Consider the following 15,513-nt stretch of genomic DNA (forward strand, 5'->3'; position numbering starts at 1 on the left):
TTGCTCAGACTCATGTCCACAAGTCAGTGATGCCATCCAACCATCTCATCCTCTGTTGTCCCCTTCTCTTCCTGCCTTCAATCTTTCCCAGCCTCAGGGTCTTTTCCAATGAGTCAGTTCTTCCCATCAGGTGGCCAAAGGATTGGAGTTTCAGCTTTAGCATTAGTCAGAATGAATACTCAGGACTGATTTCCTTTATGATGGACTGGTTGGATCTCTTTGCAGTCCAAGGGACTCTCAAGAGTCTTTTCCAACATCACAGTTCAAAGCATCAATTCTTTGGTGCTCAGCTTTCTTTATGGTCCAAATCTCACATCCATACATGAACCCTGGAAAAACCATAGATAGCTTTGACTAGATGAACCTGTGTTGGCAAAGTAATGTCTCTGCTTTTTAATATGCTGTCTGGGTTTGTCATAGGTTTTCTTCCAAGGGGCAAGTGTCTTTTAATTTCACAGCTGCAGTGATTTTGGAGCCCAAGAAAAGAAAATCTGTCACTGTTTCTATTTTTTCCCCATCTATCTGCCATGAAGTGATGGGACTCAGGGGACATGAATTTGAGCAAACTTCAGGAGATAGTGAAGGACAGAGGAGACTGGCATGCTGCAATCCATGGAGTCACAAAGTGTCAGACAGGACTTAGAGACTGAATAACAGCAAAATTATTTTACTTGACAATATGTCTTTTTTTTTTCTGTCATGCAGCATGCAGCATGCAGTACTTTAGTTCTCTGACCAGGGATCAAACCCACACCCCCTGCAGTAGAAGCAAGGAATCCTAACCACTGGATCACCAGGGATGTCCCTACAATGTGTCTTTTATTTTTCTCAACTTCTTTAGCTTTCATTTTCACCTGTGTATGGCCTCAGTACTGCTAATCCTTACTGAACATTGTAGAGCATATACAAGGAGCTGTAACTACAGTAATGTATTAAGAAAGAAAACCTCCTTTTGAGAGACTTAGTCTCCTCGAGAAGACTAGACATGTACATTAAACATCAATAAATAAAACATTGCATAACCTGGAGAATGAATGATATAAATCTGAAGTTTTTACTAGGTCTCTGGGAGCAGAAAACTGAATGGGACTCAAGAGAGCAGGCTTTGAAAAAAATCCAGATAAGGCTCAACCTTCAGAGTTCTAAGAGCATTCTGTTCTGGTAATGGATATTCAGTTGTCCGCCTTAGAGCCTGAAAATCTCTATAGCACCTCTCCTAAATAAAAGCCATGTGTCAGTGGTGTATGGTGGAAGAAATATGAGCTTTGGAAGAAAAATTCCAGTTCTGTTAATTTATTATAAACTGTGTGCTCAAGAAAAAAGTTTGTAAAGATTCTCACACTTAATAAAAATTATCCAAAACATGGAAATAAGGCAAAAAGAAGGCTGTGTATCTTTCTCATGTCACACTTCAGGTCTATCTTACAGGCCTGCCCAAGGATGATTTAATTCTCTAGAGAAATGATCACTTTTGCCAGACTCTGGGAAATTACATGTTAACTTGTAGATTTTTGTCTGATAGACAAATGATTCCTCTCCAGCAAAAATGCTATCTCCAAATGGCTACAGTCTTATTGCCCTGTAGGACACTAACTAGTTGTGTCTTTCACCTTGCAAATTTATTTAGTATGTCTTTCTGGGCTGCGGTTGTTGTTCAGTCACCAAGTCATGTCCGACTCTTTGCAATCTCATGGATTGCAGCACACCAAGCTTCCTTATCCTTTATCATCTCCCGGAATTTGCCCAAGTTCATGTCCCCCGAACTGATGATGCCATCCAACCATCTTATCCTCTGCCGCTTACTTCTCCTCCTGCCCTCAATGTCTCCCAGCATCAGGGTGATTTTTTTCCAGTGAGTCAGCTCTTAGCATCAGGTGGTCAAAGTTCTGGAGCTTCAGCATCAGTCATTCTGATGAGTATTCAGGGTTGATTTCCTTTAGGATTGACTGGTTTGATCTCCTTGAAGTCCAAAGGACTCTCAAGATTCTTCTCCAGCACCACAGTTCAAAAGCACCAATTCTTCTGCACTTGGCCTGCTATATGGTCCAGCTCTCACATCTATACATGACTACTTGGAAAGACCATGCCTTCACTATACGAACATTTGTTGGCAAAGTATGTCTTTGCTTTTTAACACACTGTCTAGGTTTATCATAGCTTTCCTGTCGAGAAACAGATGTCCTTCCTGGGTGACCTTATAAATCTCTATTCTTCAAATGGTCTTTGGAACAGCTTTACTGTCTGCCAGTTCCCTTTGTGTTGTTCAGTCGCTCAGTCGTGTCCAGCTGTTTGTGACCCTGTGGACGCAGCACACCAGGCTTCCCTGTTGTTCACCAGTTCCCTTGTTTGTTAGTCATTCAGTCATGTCCAGCGCTCTGTGACCCCATGGACTGTAGCCCACCAGGCGCCTCTGTCCATGGGATTCTCCAGGCAAGAATACTGGAGTGGGTTGCCATTTCCTTCTCCAGGGATCTTCCTGACCCACTAGTTCCCTTACTGGTAAGTTAAACAAATCTCTCTCACACACACATATCTGGGAGCCATATTTTAACTTTGGGCAAGTAGTTAATAAATATTCTTCTTACTCGTTGGTTTCCTCTTTGTAGTCAACGTCATGTGGGAAAAGACATTTTCTTTGATAAAAGATTTGCTCAGTTTCCACAGCTTATGGGGTTTATTTTTTCTGCTTATACCTTACAATAAAGTTTAATATTGAACATATGAGTTTTCTTTTATTTACTTACTTATTTGGCTGCACTGGGTCTTAGCTGAGACACATGATGTCTTTGATCTTTGATGTATGCAAGATCTTTAGTTGCAGCATGCGGGATCTAGTTCCCTGACAAGGGATCAGACCCAGGGCCCCTGCATTGGGAGTGTGGAATCCTGGCTACTGGGTCACCAGTGAAGTCCCAAACAAAGGAGTTTTAAAAGCTCATTAAACATGCCAGTAGAGAAGTCAAGAAAGTTCTAAGCTTAGAGTTCAGCAAAGAGGGCTGGGTTGACAATATAAGTTTGGGAGTCATTTGCATCATCAAGAAGACATTTAAAGTCATGAGGATAAACAGGGATGAAGGAGTGGGGAAAAGAATGAGAGAAGAAATAAAGACCAGCACAGAATAGTTGATGTGATACAGTATCGAATTGGAACTCCAGTATTTAGAGACCCACAGAGGATGAAGAGGTAGCAAAGGTGACTGGAGAGGGAACAGAGATATCAGAGAACAAAACAGTACAGTGTCAGAGAAACCAGAGGGCTGTGTCAAATGCTGCTGAGAGGCTGTGTCAGATAAGGAGTCAGTTCAGTTGCTCAGTTGTGTCCGACTCCTTGCAACTCTATGGACTGCAGCTTGCCAGGCTTCCGTGTCCATCACCAACTTCCAGAGTTTGCTCGAACTCATGTCCATCAAGCTGGTGATGCCATCCAACCATCTCATCCTCTGTCATCCCCTTCTCTTCCTGTCTTCAATCTTTCCCAGAATCAGGGTCTTTTCCAATGAGTCAGTTCTTTGTATCAGGTGGCCAAAGGATTGGAATTTCAGCTTCAGCATCAGTCCTTCCAATGGACGTTCCGGACTAACTTCCTTTAGGACTGACTAGTTGGATCTCTTTGCAGATAAGGAGTAGAATGCATATATTAGATATGGCAAAATGGGAGACAGCCATGCCTTTAAAAACATCACAGTGTGGAGAGATGAAGACAGAAGTCTGGCTGGATTTGAATGGGTTGGACAGAAGTTAAAGACATGAGGCAGGGATTTCCTGGCAGTCCAGTGGTTAGGGCTTCACGCTTCCTTTGCAGGGGACATAGGTTTGATCTCTGAACTGGGAGCTAAGATCCTGTATGCTGCGTGGCACAGCCAAAAAAAAAAAAAAAGGAAGGCTACTTGAGACTTCTGGAAATGATTTAGACTCTACAAACCTTAATTACATCCCTGGCAAAATCCTGATGATTTCACCAATGTGAAGTCCCACAAAAATAGATGCCTGCTACATACCCCACTGTGCTATGCTATAGAATTAATGAGAGCATTGCTTGAGGAAGCATCAGCTCAAGTGGAATGTGGGTTCTAGGCCCTGACCGCCTGGGCTCTAATCCCAGCCCTTTCACTAACTAGCTCAAGGACCTTGGACAATTATCACAACTCTGAGTCTCAGTTTCCTTGTCTATAAATGGGCGTGGAATGTAGCATCTACTTCATTAGACTGTTGTAATGATAAAATGTATTGAGAATAAGCCTGCACATGGTAAGTACTGAATAAATGTTTGTTGTTGTTCAGTTGCTAAGTTGTGTCTGACTCTTTTGCAACTCCATGGACTACAGCCCGTCAGGCTCCTCTGTCTATGGATTTCCCAGGCAAGAATACTGGAGGGGGTTGCCACCTTTATTATTATGTTTTCCAATAGTTAAAAAAGATTTATAAATACAAGGTATTAAATGTCATGATCAAAGCAGGCATTGGGGTTATGAGAACTCAGAGGTTGCTTGGCCTAGTAAGGGCCCAAGAAAGATCCCCATTGCAGTGATTCTTGATCTTTGTCTAGACTATATATATATATATATATATATATATATATATATATATATATATATGTATTTTTTTCTCATAATGATCCTATGAGGATATACTGCAAAGATATCAAGGCTTAAAAAGAATCAGAGAAAAGATATTGCAGTTTGTTATGGAATCCAGAAATCTTTCTTAAATAATTTTTCTTGTGTTTTACAAAACTGTAAAGGCCTGGGAGTTTGTAGCTTTGAGATCATATTAATATATATCTTGAGCAAAGACTGTATCTTTTCTCCAACACTTGATGAAATTTCTTAGCTTGCACTTACCTGCCATGAGGGAGACAGACAGAGATGAAGACTTCGATATGGCCTTGTTGCAGTTTTCTGGCTACTTTCCCCAGTGGGTGTTTGTGTGTTGTTGCTATAGATTCCTACTTAACAAGAAAGGAATGATAGTAAACCAATCTAATCAAGTTTCTCCTTGTTTAAAACTTGTCAGTGTTTCTCCACAGTAAAGCCCTCAACAAGTCCTGGCTTAAGATAATTTCTACTAATTTTTTTCACTCTTAAATGTCCCCTTATGAAAAGTCTTCCATTTAGTCTCTTCTTTTGAAACATGGTCCCACTGAGTTTTAAGAATTCTGTGATCTTAGGTCTCATACAGAACATAGTTTATGGGCCAGCAATGCTGTTATCACCTGAAAGCTTGTTAAAAATGCAGAATCTGAAGCCCAACCCAGACCTACTGAATCAGAAATTGCATTTTGACAAGCTGTCTCTGCACATTAAAATTTAAGAGGCGCTGGTACAAAAGAGGTAAAAGGAACTTAGGAGAACTTCAGGAGAAATTTCCTGTGCAAAAACTCCAAGGTATTTTGCACAGAAGCAGGGAAAATTAAAACTAAATCTACCATTAAAATGTTTTCCAAAAGCAGATATTTTTCAAAATCAGATTTGTAAGTTCAAAATATAATTTGTGACATTTGGTATACTCATACTAGTGACTTGCTACAGAGTTTAAGCTCCTTTTTAAGTATTCAACTTTTTTCAGAGAGCTGGCCTTTCATATTGATAAGTAGGATTTAATGACAATGGAAGGGAAACATTATTTTAAACTCTGTCATGGGACAAAGTCATCTACAAGAACATGAGTCAAATAGAAGTCAAATGGCTTCTCTTGTCATATCTCCTTTTTTCCCCTCCCCAAATCAGTGGTTGCCACTTAAAAACATCTTATTCTATTTCTAAAGAACTCATCTTTCTCTGCTTGTAGACAACCTAGCATTTTCTATGAGGATTTGTTCTTGTACTATTCTACACAATCAAGAGTTTGATAATTTTCCTTTCTACATCTTCAGTTCAGCTCAGTTCAGTTGCTTAGTCATGTCCGACTCTTTGAGACCCCATGGACTGCAGCATGCCAGGCTTGCCTGTCCATCACCAACTCCCAGAGCTTGCTCAAACTCATGTTCATCAAGTTGGTGATGCCATCCAATCATCTCATCCTCTATCATCCCCTTCTCCTCCTGCCTTCAATCTTTCCTAGCACCAGGGTCTTTGCTAATGAGTCAGTTCTTCTCATCAGGTGGCCAAAGTATTGGAGCTTCAGTTTCAGCATCAGTCCTTCCAATGAATATTCAGGACTGATTTCCTTTAGGATGGACTGGTTTGATCTCCTTGCAGTCCAAGGAACTCTCAAGAGTCTTCTCCAACACGACAGTTCAAAAGCATCAATTCTTCAGCGCTCAGCATTCTTTATGGTCCAAGTCTCACTTCCATACATGATTACTGGAAAAACCGTAGCTTTGACTAGGTGGACCTACAGATCTTTGTCAGCAAAGTAATGTCTCTGCTTTTCACAACATTTTGGTTTCAAAGAATTCTTTGTATCCGTTGCTACCTGCAACTCTGTCAGGTTTGCAAGTACATTTCAGTTTCATTTATAGGAAACAATATGTCAATTTTAAACAATTTTAGGGGTGGGGTCAGAAAGATGTTGAGAAGTTCATCATGGTGAGTGTAACTTCTGCTGCTCGGGCATATTTGGAAGGTGATGAACTATGGAAAGTAGTCAGAATTCAAAGTACAACTCTGCCCATTATAGCTGGCATCTTCCTTTGTCTTACTGGGAAATGGCCAACGGTGGAAACCTGGAGAGTTAGGATCTGAAAAAGGAGCCCCCGGTCCTTGATAATTGTAGAGGTGTGATGAGCTAGGGATCAAGGCACCTATTAAGCTGTTAAAAATTTCATAGTGGGGCACTTTCAATTGTCATAAAATTTCAGTTATTTTCCCCAAATCAGGATGCATTAAAGGTGAGAGTTTTGTTCTGGTATAACTAGATTATTTTATGCTCATCCTTGTGAAGTACCATTCTGGTGTCATTTACTGAGCATGCTATACCAAAGAAGCCAGCAATCTTGACTCCCACTCCCCTCTCTCCTTGTAGTATAAACAACATGAATTTTAGAATCAAGAAATCTTAGTATAGACCCTAAGGGAGGCTCATTTTTCTCATTTGTGAGGTGGGCTGATGTGTGTGTATATGTGTGTGGTCAGTCATGTCTGACTCTCTGTGACTCCATGGACGGTAGCCCGCCAGGCTCCTCTGTCCATAGGCATTCTCCAGGCAAGAATACTAGAGTGGGTTGCCATTTCCTACTCCAGGGGATCTTCGCAACCCAGGGATCAAACCCATGCCTCTTGTGTCTCCTGCATTGGCAGGCAGATTCTTTACCACCTGGAAGGCCCCAGACTGATAATACCTCCTAAATAAGGGAAAATTAAGACTGATCTATATACAGCCAACAGCCCATAATCATTACTCAGGAAATGTTAGTTCCTTTCTCTGGCAGAGCATAAAATATCTTAATCCTTCAAGAAAGATTGCTGGGTGTGGAAGGCTGAAATGGTTTATGAAGAACAGCCCCTAGGGCACTATTATCACTCTAAGGATGATCTCTTTTCTCTGTCTGCCCTCTGAATACTCCAGATGCAGCCTTGCAATATTAAAAATCACTTTGCCCACAGCTTGGGGAGCCAAAGGAGAGTTGAGATGAAACTGCAACCCCAAATCACGTGACAACGTGATTGTCATGAGCATACATTTTAGAAAGGAACGTGAGCATACATTTTAGAAAGGAAAATCATATAGTTCAGTGTAAGGAAACCCTTGGAAGTTCCCTCTGCTCTCAGTATAGCCTTTGGCAGTGTCTGCAGCCTCTGGCACCAAGGATACTGCCTCTACTGAGGCCATAGTCTCCGTTGTTAGGGCAGCCTCCCATAGTAATTGATAGAGACAGGGTTGAGGAAAAGGAGAAAAGCCACAGAACAGACATCAAAGTCAATTATTGCAAAACTCAGCTTGCTGGGAGTGGAAGTAGTCACTCAGAATGTCATTTTGGAAATAAATTCCCTAGACAGATTAAAAACTTTGAACATCACCAAAGTAAAAAGGTGACCCAGGGCTTTCTATGAAAAAGATGTTTTGACCAAAAGCGTATTAGCATCTGCTTCTTGAGGTTGAGTATTTCCTGATTTGCAAATATGCTTCTTCCTGGTACCTCAAAAGTGGCTTGATTACATTTCCAAAGTAGTGACATCTGTTTTTCATTCCACAGTGAGTTCATACATTCTTTCCTGCCAGCTTGCGGCAAATACTAATGTAGCACCTACTACCCGCAAAGCATTTCAGATAATGTGACAATGTGACCATAAAGGTGGAGCATATCAATACAAATAGAGATCTTACATTAATTATCACCCTGACAATTATTTTTGTCAGTAAGGCTCCAGGCCATCAGGAAAAATTCCTCTCTAGGTGGCCATAAAATCTGATAGATATTTTGAAGGTCCCAGAGAACTCAGCAACTTTATTTTCTTTGTGCTTAATATTGGGATATCCCTAATTCAAAAGGTCTCTCTCTCTCTTTTTTTTTTAGCATTTTATATACTTATATGTTAGTGTATATGCTTTCTTTTTCTGGTTAGGCACCTACGAGATCGCTATAAAGCTGAGATCCCTATATCTTATTATTTTGCAACTCCCATTTTTCATTTAACAATATACAGTTGACCCTTGAACAATGTGCAGATGAGCAGTACTGACCTTGTGTGCTGTCAAAATCCGATATAACTTAAAGATGGCCCTGTATCCAGGGTTCCATGTCCATAGACTCAACCAATCACGAAACATGTAGTACTGTACTACAAGTTCATTGAAAAATCCACATATACATGTGCTTTAAACCTGTATTGTTCAAGGGTTAACTATACTCTAAAGATCTTTTCAAATCAATATCCAAATTTGTATGGATCGAACTTGGTTATCCTGCATTGCAGGTGGATTCCTTACCATCTGAGCTACCAGGGAAGCCCCACTACATATTACTAGCTAAAATGAAACATTCTATTACGTTACTTATCCAGCCTGTCCTTATTTCTGTTATGTTCTTCCACCATAATGCATGCAGAGAACTTGTTGGCTGGTCCCCAGGACTGAAACACTGCCTGGCACATAGAAGGAACTTCATAGATATTTGTTAAATAAATGACTGAATGAACAACAAAAATTTCACTATAAATGTGAAAACTACTTGAATTAAATTTTTACCATTTTACTTTGCTGAATGTGTGGTTTACTCCATTTTTAAAAAACATAGGAGACTTCCCTAATGATCCAGTGGTTAGGGACTCTGTGCTGCCACAGTAGGGGGCATGGGTTCAATCCCTGGTTGGGGAACTAAGATCCCACATGCTGCATAGCATGGCCAAAAAATAAAGAAATAAATAAAACATGACATACATAGAAGACACACTCTCAAAAGCATAAAATATTTAAGTAATAAAAATTGGAGAAAAATTATTTTCACACTTGAGAAACATGGTTTAAAGAAATAACCTGAATATAAATTTGGAAAAGTAGAGAATTTGATTTTTACATAAGCTGTTCTAAAAAGTTAACCAGAACAACCTGAAATCTAACTTTTTTTTTTCAGGAAATTATGGTAAATCTTCCTAATGACTGAAATTCGAGGAACATCAAACACTTGAAATGACTAGAAGGATCATTAACTGAAGTATAGAGAGATGAAAAAAATTAAACATCATAGATATAGGCTCCATTACTTATTCACTAACTCCTGCTCACTGCTTGCCTGGAAACGTGAACTTCATTATGCCTGGCTCACAATCCTTCTCTGAGTATAGGTTTTGTGGAAACATGGAGCTTACAGGCTGCAAGGGGCTGAAGTTCTTGCTTCTTGAGAATGTGTTTATGGATCTCTCTAAATGAGAAACAGAGAACGCATTCTTTTTTGTTCTTTGCCTGGAACAAATGAAGCTCAGAGCAGCATGCAAAAACCAGACAGAAAGTGGGACTCCACTGGGATAATAAGAACTCTGGATTATTCTGTGTTTGTTGATTGTCATCAAAGACATCTATGCATGGCTTCACAAAACAAAAACAAAAAAATAAGAAAAAAGTCCTTCAGCGATAAGAAAATTTCCCTTCATATTAACAAACATTTACCATGGGTATTCTCAAGATGCTGTGAGGAATTCAAAGAAGTCCATCACAAGATCGCTGCCCGGGGCCCCTGTCTTTGTAATCTCAGGGAAGATAAACATGAAAACCATGCAGAGCATAAAAGGAAAATGTGAGGCTCCTCGTCAAAATATGTTTAAGAATTTTAAAGTATAGTTATGAGAATTTCAATATAGTGACAACAGAGCCGTAAATAAAGCTTGGGCTCTTCTAATCGCACAGGGCCTCATGTGATTACACTGGCCCCACATTTGGGAAGCTGTCTCTGCAGAAAATGACAAATCATTACGACAAAATAAAGCAAAATGAACTCTTGAGAAATGCACAAGGTGCTGAGGAAATAAGAAAGGAAGAAGCCAGTAGGCACCCATGCTGCAGAAAGGGGGCAAAAGATGATACACAAACATGCCAACACTTCCTCTAAGGGCAGCGTTGGGGCAAAGAGGATAGCTTCGACTGGGGCAAAAAAAAAGCACAACCTAATAAAAGTTGAGAAATATGGTTTACTCAGTGAACCTGCTTAGGACTTAAGCCCAGGAGACAGCTTGTCAATAGCTCTGAGGGACTGTTCTGAAGAGGTCAGGGAGAAGCCAGGACATAAAGAAATTTTTGCGAAAAAACAAAAGCCAAACAAACAAAAACCCCAGGTAGTTGGAACATCGAAAGATTATTGTTTCTTTTTGTTAGCTAGTTTGTTTTAATCTTAGTTTGATCATGCCTCATGAGGCATGTGGGATCCTAGTTACCTGACCAGGGATATAACCCACACCCTGTGCAGTGGAGGTGTGGAACCTTAACCACTGGAAGGCCAGAGAAGTCTTAAGAGATTACTGTTAATTAAAGACAATGATAAGATGGTTAGATAGCATCACCAACGAATACAAATCCAAGCAAACTCCAGGAGATAGTGGAGGAGAGAGGAGCCTGGCGTGCTGCAGTTCACAGGGTTGCAGAGTTGGGACATGACTTAGCCACAGAACAACAACAACAAAAGGAAAACCTGACATCTCAACTTAATAAGTTTAGCACTTTTCTGTGCATGGAAGATGCAAGAGTATGGGCTCATTGAAATCATTCCTTTGATATATACCAGGGCCAGCATCCTGCTTTACTTGATCCTGAACCCCCTAAGGGGGATGGCTACAGTGACTGATGGTTTGACAGCCCCAACATCCTTTGTTTACTGATATAACGTGAAATTCTTCATCCACAGTTGGGAGCTGATACAGGAGGCTATTCTTATTTGATTTCTGTACATCTGTATTATCTGAATCTTTTCACCACGAGTGTATTTATGTATTTGTAATTCAAATAAATGAATTAACTAAAGAACCTAGGCTACAGCAAGGCTACTGTTTCTTTCTTTATTCTTTTTTAATTGAAATGTAGTTGATTTATAATGTGCCAACAGCCACTGTTTCTTGTTGTTGTTGTTTTTTTTGCCACACCACACAGCATGTGGTATCTTAGTTCCCTGACGAGGAATTGAAACCTCACCCCTTGCATCGGAAGCTCGAAGTCTTAACAACTGGACCACCAGGGAAGTCCTAGCTTACTGTTTCTTAATAGTTATCTCAGCAGTCAGTAGGGGAAAAAAACCTTTGGCGTTAGTTCTCTATTTCTGCTCTAAGTCAAAACTTTAACGACAATAAATGCTAACTAGCTCAGACAATTTCAGGAATTTGGGAGAGATTTACCTGGTGCTTCTGGCTTGAAATCTCTCACGAAGTTATAGTCAAAGTGTCCACTGGGCTACAATGTCACCCGAAGGTTTCACAAGGCTAAAGAATTTGCTTAGAAGATGGCCCGCTCGTATGACTGGCCCACTTGGTGCTGGCTGCTGGCAGAGGCATTGATTCATTATCTACCCAAATGTCCTCATGACATGGCAACTGATGTCCCCCAGAGCAAGTGACCCAAAAGAACAAGTCAAAACTGCAATGTGCTTTATGACCTAGACCAGGAATTGGCAAACTACAAGTGACCGATAAAGCTACCCTGCTACCTTCTTTGTAAATAAAGTTTTATTAGATCACAGCTACAGTCATCATTTACTTACTGGTTGCATTCTTGCTACAGTGACAGCATTGAGTAGTTACAATAGAAACCATATAGCCTGTAAAGTTTAAAATATTTATGATATTTACTACCTTTTAGGAAAAAAGTCTGAGAACCTTTGACCTAGCCTTAGAAGTCATACACCATTATTTCCCTGGTATTCTATTGGTTACAGAGACAAACCCTGATAAGATGCTGGGGGACTATACAGTGTGAACACCAGGAGGCAGAGATCATTGAGGACCATCCTGAAGACTAGCTGCCACACACTTCCTCTCCTGCAGACTCTCTAATATCTCTGTCACTGCACTGGCCACCTCATAGGATAACTTTCTACTGGTTGGCTTCCCCCACTATGACACCAAAGCTCCTGGAGGCCTGGGCCTTGCACTGTGCCAGCTTTGGGCCTCACTCCTAGCACGATAGCACTTAATTTTTTAATTGGAGGATGATTGCTTTGCAATGTTGTGGTGGTTTCTGCCCTACACCAGCGTGAATTGGTCATAAATATACGTGTATTCCCTCCCTCTTGAGCCCCTCCTCTGCAATAGCTGCACTTTAAATATAAGAGTAGCAAGAGCTCAAAAATGTTTGTGGGCTGCATGCATGGAAATTGGGAGTGTCAGGAAAGTTTGATCAGGCAGGGGGCATTTGAACAAATCTTGGAGGGATTTAATTTGATTCAGCAGAGAAAACAAGATGAAGGAAAGGAAGACAGACAAATAGAAGACATCAAAAAAATTAGATAGAAGGAGCAGGACAGCTATTGATTATTTTCCTGATGATTTATCATAACATGCTCTTCTCAAAAGCCTGTGCACTAGTTAGAATCCTTCTCACTGAAAATGGCAGAAGCCCAAAGGGAGGAGAGCCAGGGGAAGGTAGGGGTTCACCTGGGTCTCAGGCTGCCTTGGAACTGAAGTGTAATGTCACAGGAATCCCTTTCTCCACATTTCCCCTACTTGTCTGTCTGTATATGGGTTATATGGCCTCTGGTTCAATATTATAGTGGGGTGGCTGGCCCAGGAATGACTCTTTTTCTCTAACGCTGAATAGAAAAATTCTAAGAAGGGATTCTGATTGGCCTGGGTTGAGTCACAGACCCACTCCGATGATGCTTGAGAGTTGGCAGAGGATGGGGGTACTTAAGTTGGATATGCCCACAAAAACCTCTGACTACTATCTCCCCTGAAGAAGCAGGGTGCTGTCACTAAAGGAAGAGAGGAGCACTGGGTGGGCAAAACAGTAACAACTACTCTAATAGTGGCTTCCGTATCTTTTTGAGCCAGCTAGAAAAGGCATTTTATCATTGGAGAATCCCATGGACAGAAAGATTCTCCATTTTATCACTGGAGAATCCCATGGACAGAGGGTAGCACAGAGTCAGACATGACTGAAGCGACTTAGCACACACATGTACATAATACTTTGGGTTCCCTGGGAAGCAGATTCTGGATGGAGAGTTGATGCAGCTCATTTATTGGGGCGTTCTCTAGGATCAGTACTTTTGAAAGTACAAAGGACACAGGATTGGGCAGAGGAGAAAGTAGAACTTAGTGATGCTCCGGCAATCCAAGTGAAGTTTCAACTGATTATACAAAGAGTTCTGAAGTTGATTTATCAATAGCATCTCGAACTGTGCCAAGAGTGGGTTGACCAACCTTTCCAATTTACCCAGGATTGAGAGGTCTCCAAGGACAAAGGACATTCAGTTTTAAAGTTCCAGGCAAGCCAGAATACTTCTAGGAGGATTGGGCCTTTGTACCTACCTCCCAAGTTGACCGGTCACTGGATGCAGGCTTTCCTTGGGGAGGGGCCTTAATCCTGGGTGACTCAGTTCCCTCAGCATCCCTGCTTAGGGGTTCGGTCACGTCCAACTGTTTGAGACTGCATGGACTGCAGCCGGTTAGGCTCCTCTGTCCATGGAATTTTTCTAGGCAAGAATGCTGAAATGAGTTGCCATTTCCTCCTGAAGGGGATCTCCCTGATCCAGGGATTGAATCCGTGCCTGCTGCATTGGCAGGAGGATTCTTTACCACTGAGTCAGCTATAAACTTGCCAAGGGCAATTTCTGGGGAAGGGTTAGATTTTGAGCAGTTAGTCAGCAGCAGGCAACATTCTTGGGGACTGGGGAGCGTGTGCTTAATCATAAATGGAAGAATCTGAGGAATACACCAGAGCAACTACTACAATATATAAAACTAAAACAATGTTTCAGGAAAAATATCTACTCTTGCCATGAATGGTATATTCTGATATTTTCTAATCTAATCCATTACAAAATATACTGGCCCTCTAGTTCAGTCGCTCAGTCATGTCTGACTCTTTGCAACCCCGTGGACTACAGCACACCAGGCCTCCCTGTCCATCACCAACTCCTGGAGTCTACTCAAACTCATGTCCATTGAGTCAGTGATGCCATCCAACCATCTCATCCTCTGTTGTCCCCTTCTCCTCCCGCCTTCAATCTTTCCCAGCATCAGGTTCTTTTCAAATGAGTCAGCTCTCTGCATCAAGTTTCAGCTTCAACATCAGTCCTTCCAGTGAACACCCAGGAGTGATCTCCTTTAGGATGGACTGGTTGGATCTCCTTGCAGTCCAAGGGACTCTCAAGAGTCTTCTCCAAGGGTGTGGAGAAAAGGCAACCCTCTTACACTGTTGGTGGGAATGCAAACTAGTACAACCACTATGGAGAACAGTGTGGAGATTCCTTAAAAAACTGGAAATAGAACTGCCATATGACCCAGCAATCCCACTTCTGGGCATACATACTGAGGAAACCAGATCTGAAAGAGACACATGCACCCCAGTGTTCATCGCAGCACTGTTTATAATAGCCAGGATATGGAAGCGACCTAGATGCCCTTCAGCAGACGAATGGATAAGGAAGCTGTGGTACATATACACCATGGAATATTACTCAGCCGTTAAAAAGTATTCATTTGAATCAGTTCTAATGAGATGGATGAAACTGGAGCCCATGATACAGAGTGAAGTAAGCCAGAAAGATAAAGACCAATACAGTATACTAACGCATATATATGGAATTTAGAAAGATGGTAATGATAACCCTATATGCAAAACAGAAAAAGAGACACAGATGTACAGAACAGACTTTTAGACTCTGTGGGAGAAGGCAAGAGTGGGATGTTTCGAGAGAACAGCATCAAAACATGTATACTATCAAGGGTGAAACAGATCACCAGCTCAGGTTGGATGCATGAGACAAGTGCTCGGGGCTGGTGCAATGGGAAGACCCAGAAGGATGGGATGGGGAGGGAGGCGGGAGGGGGGATCGGGATGGGGAACACATGTAAATCCATGGCTGATTCATGTCAATGTATGGCAGAAACCACTACAATATTGTAAAGTAATTAGCCTCCAACTAATAAAAAT

The sequence above is a fragment of the Dama dama genome, chromosome 6 (assembly GCF_033118175.1).
Source record: "Dama dama isolate Ldn47 chromosome 6, ASM3311817v1, whole genome shotgun sequence".
NCBI classification, from domain to species: Eukaryota; Metazoa; Chordata; class Mammalia; order Artiodactyla; family Cervidae; genus Dama; species Dama dama.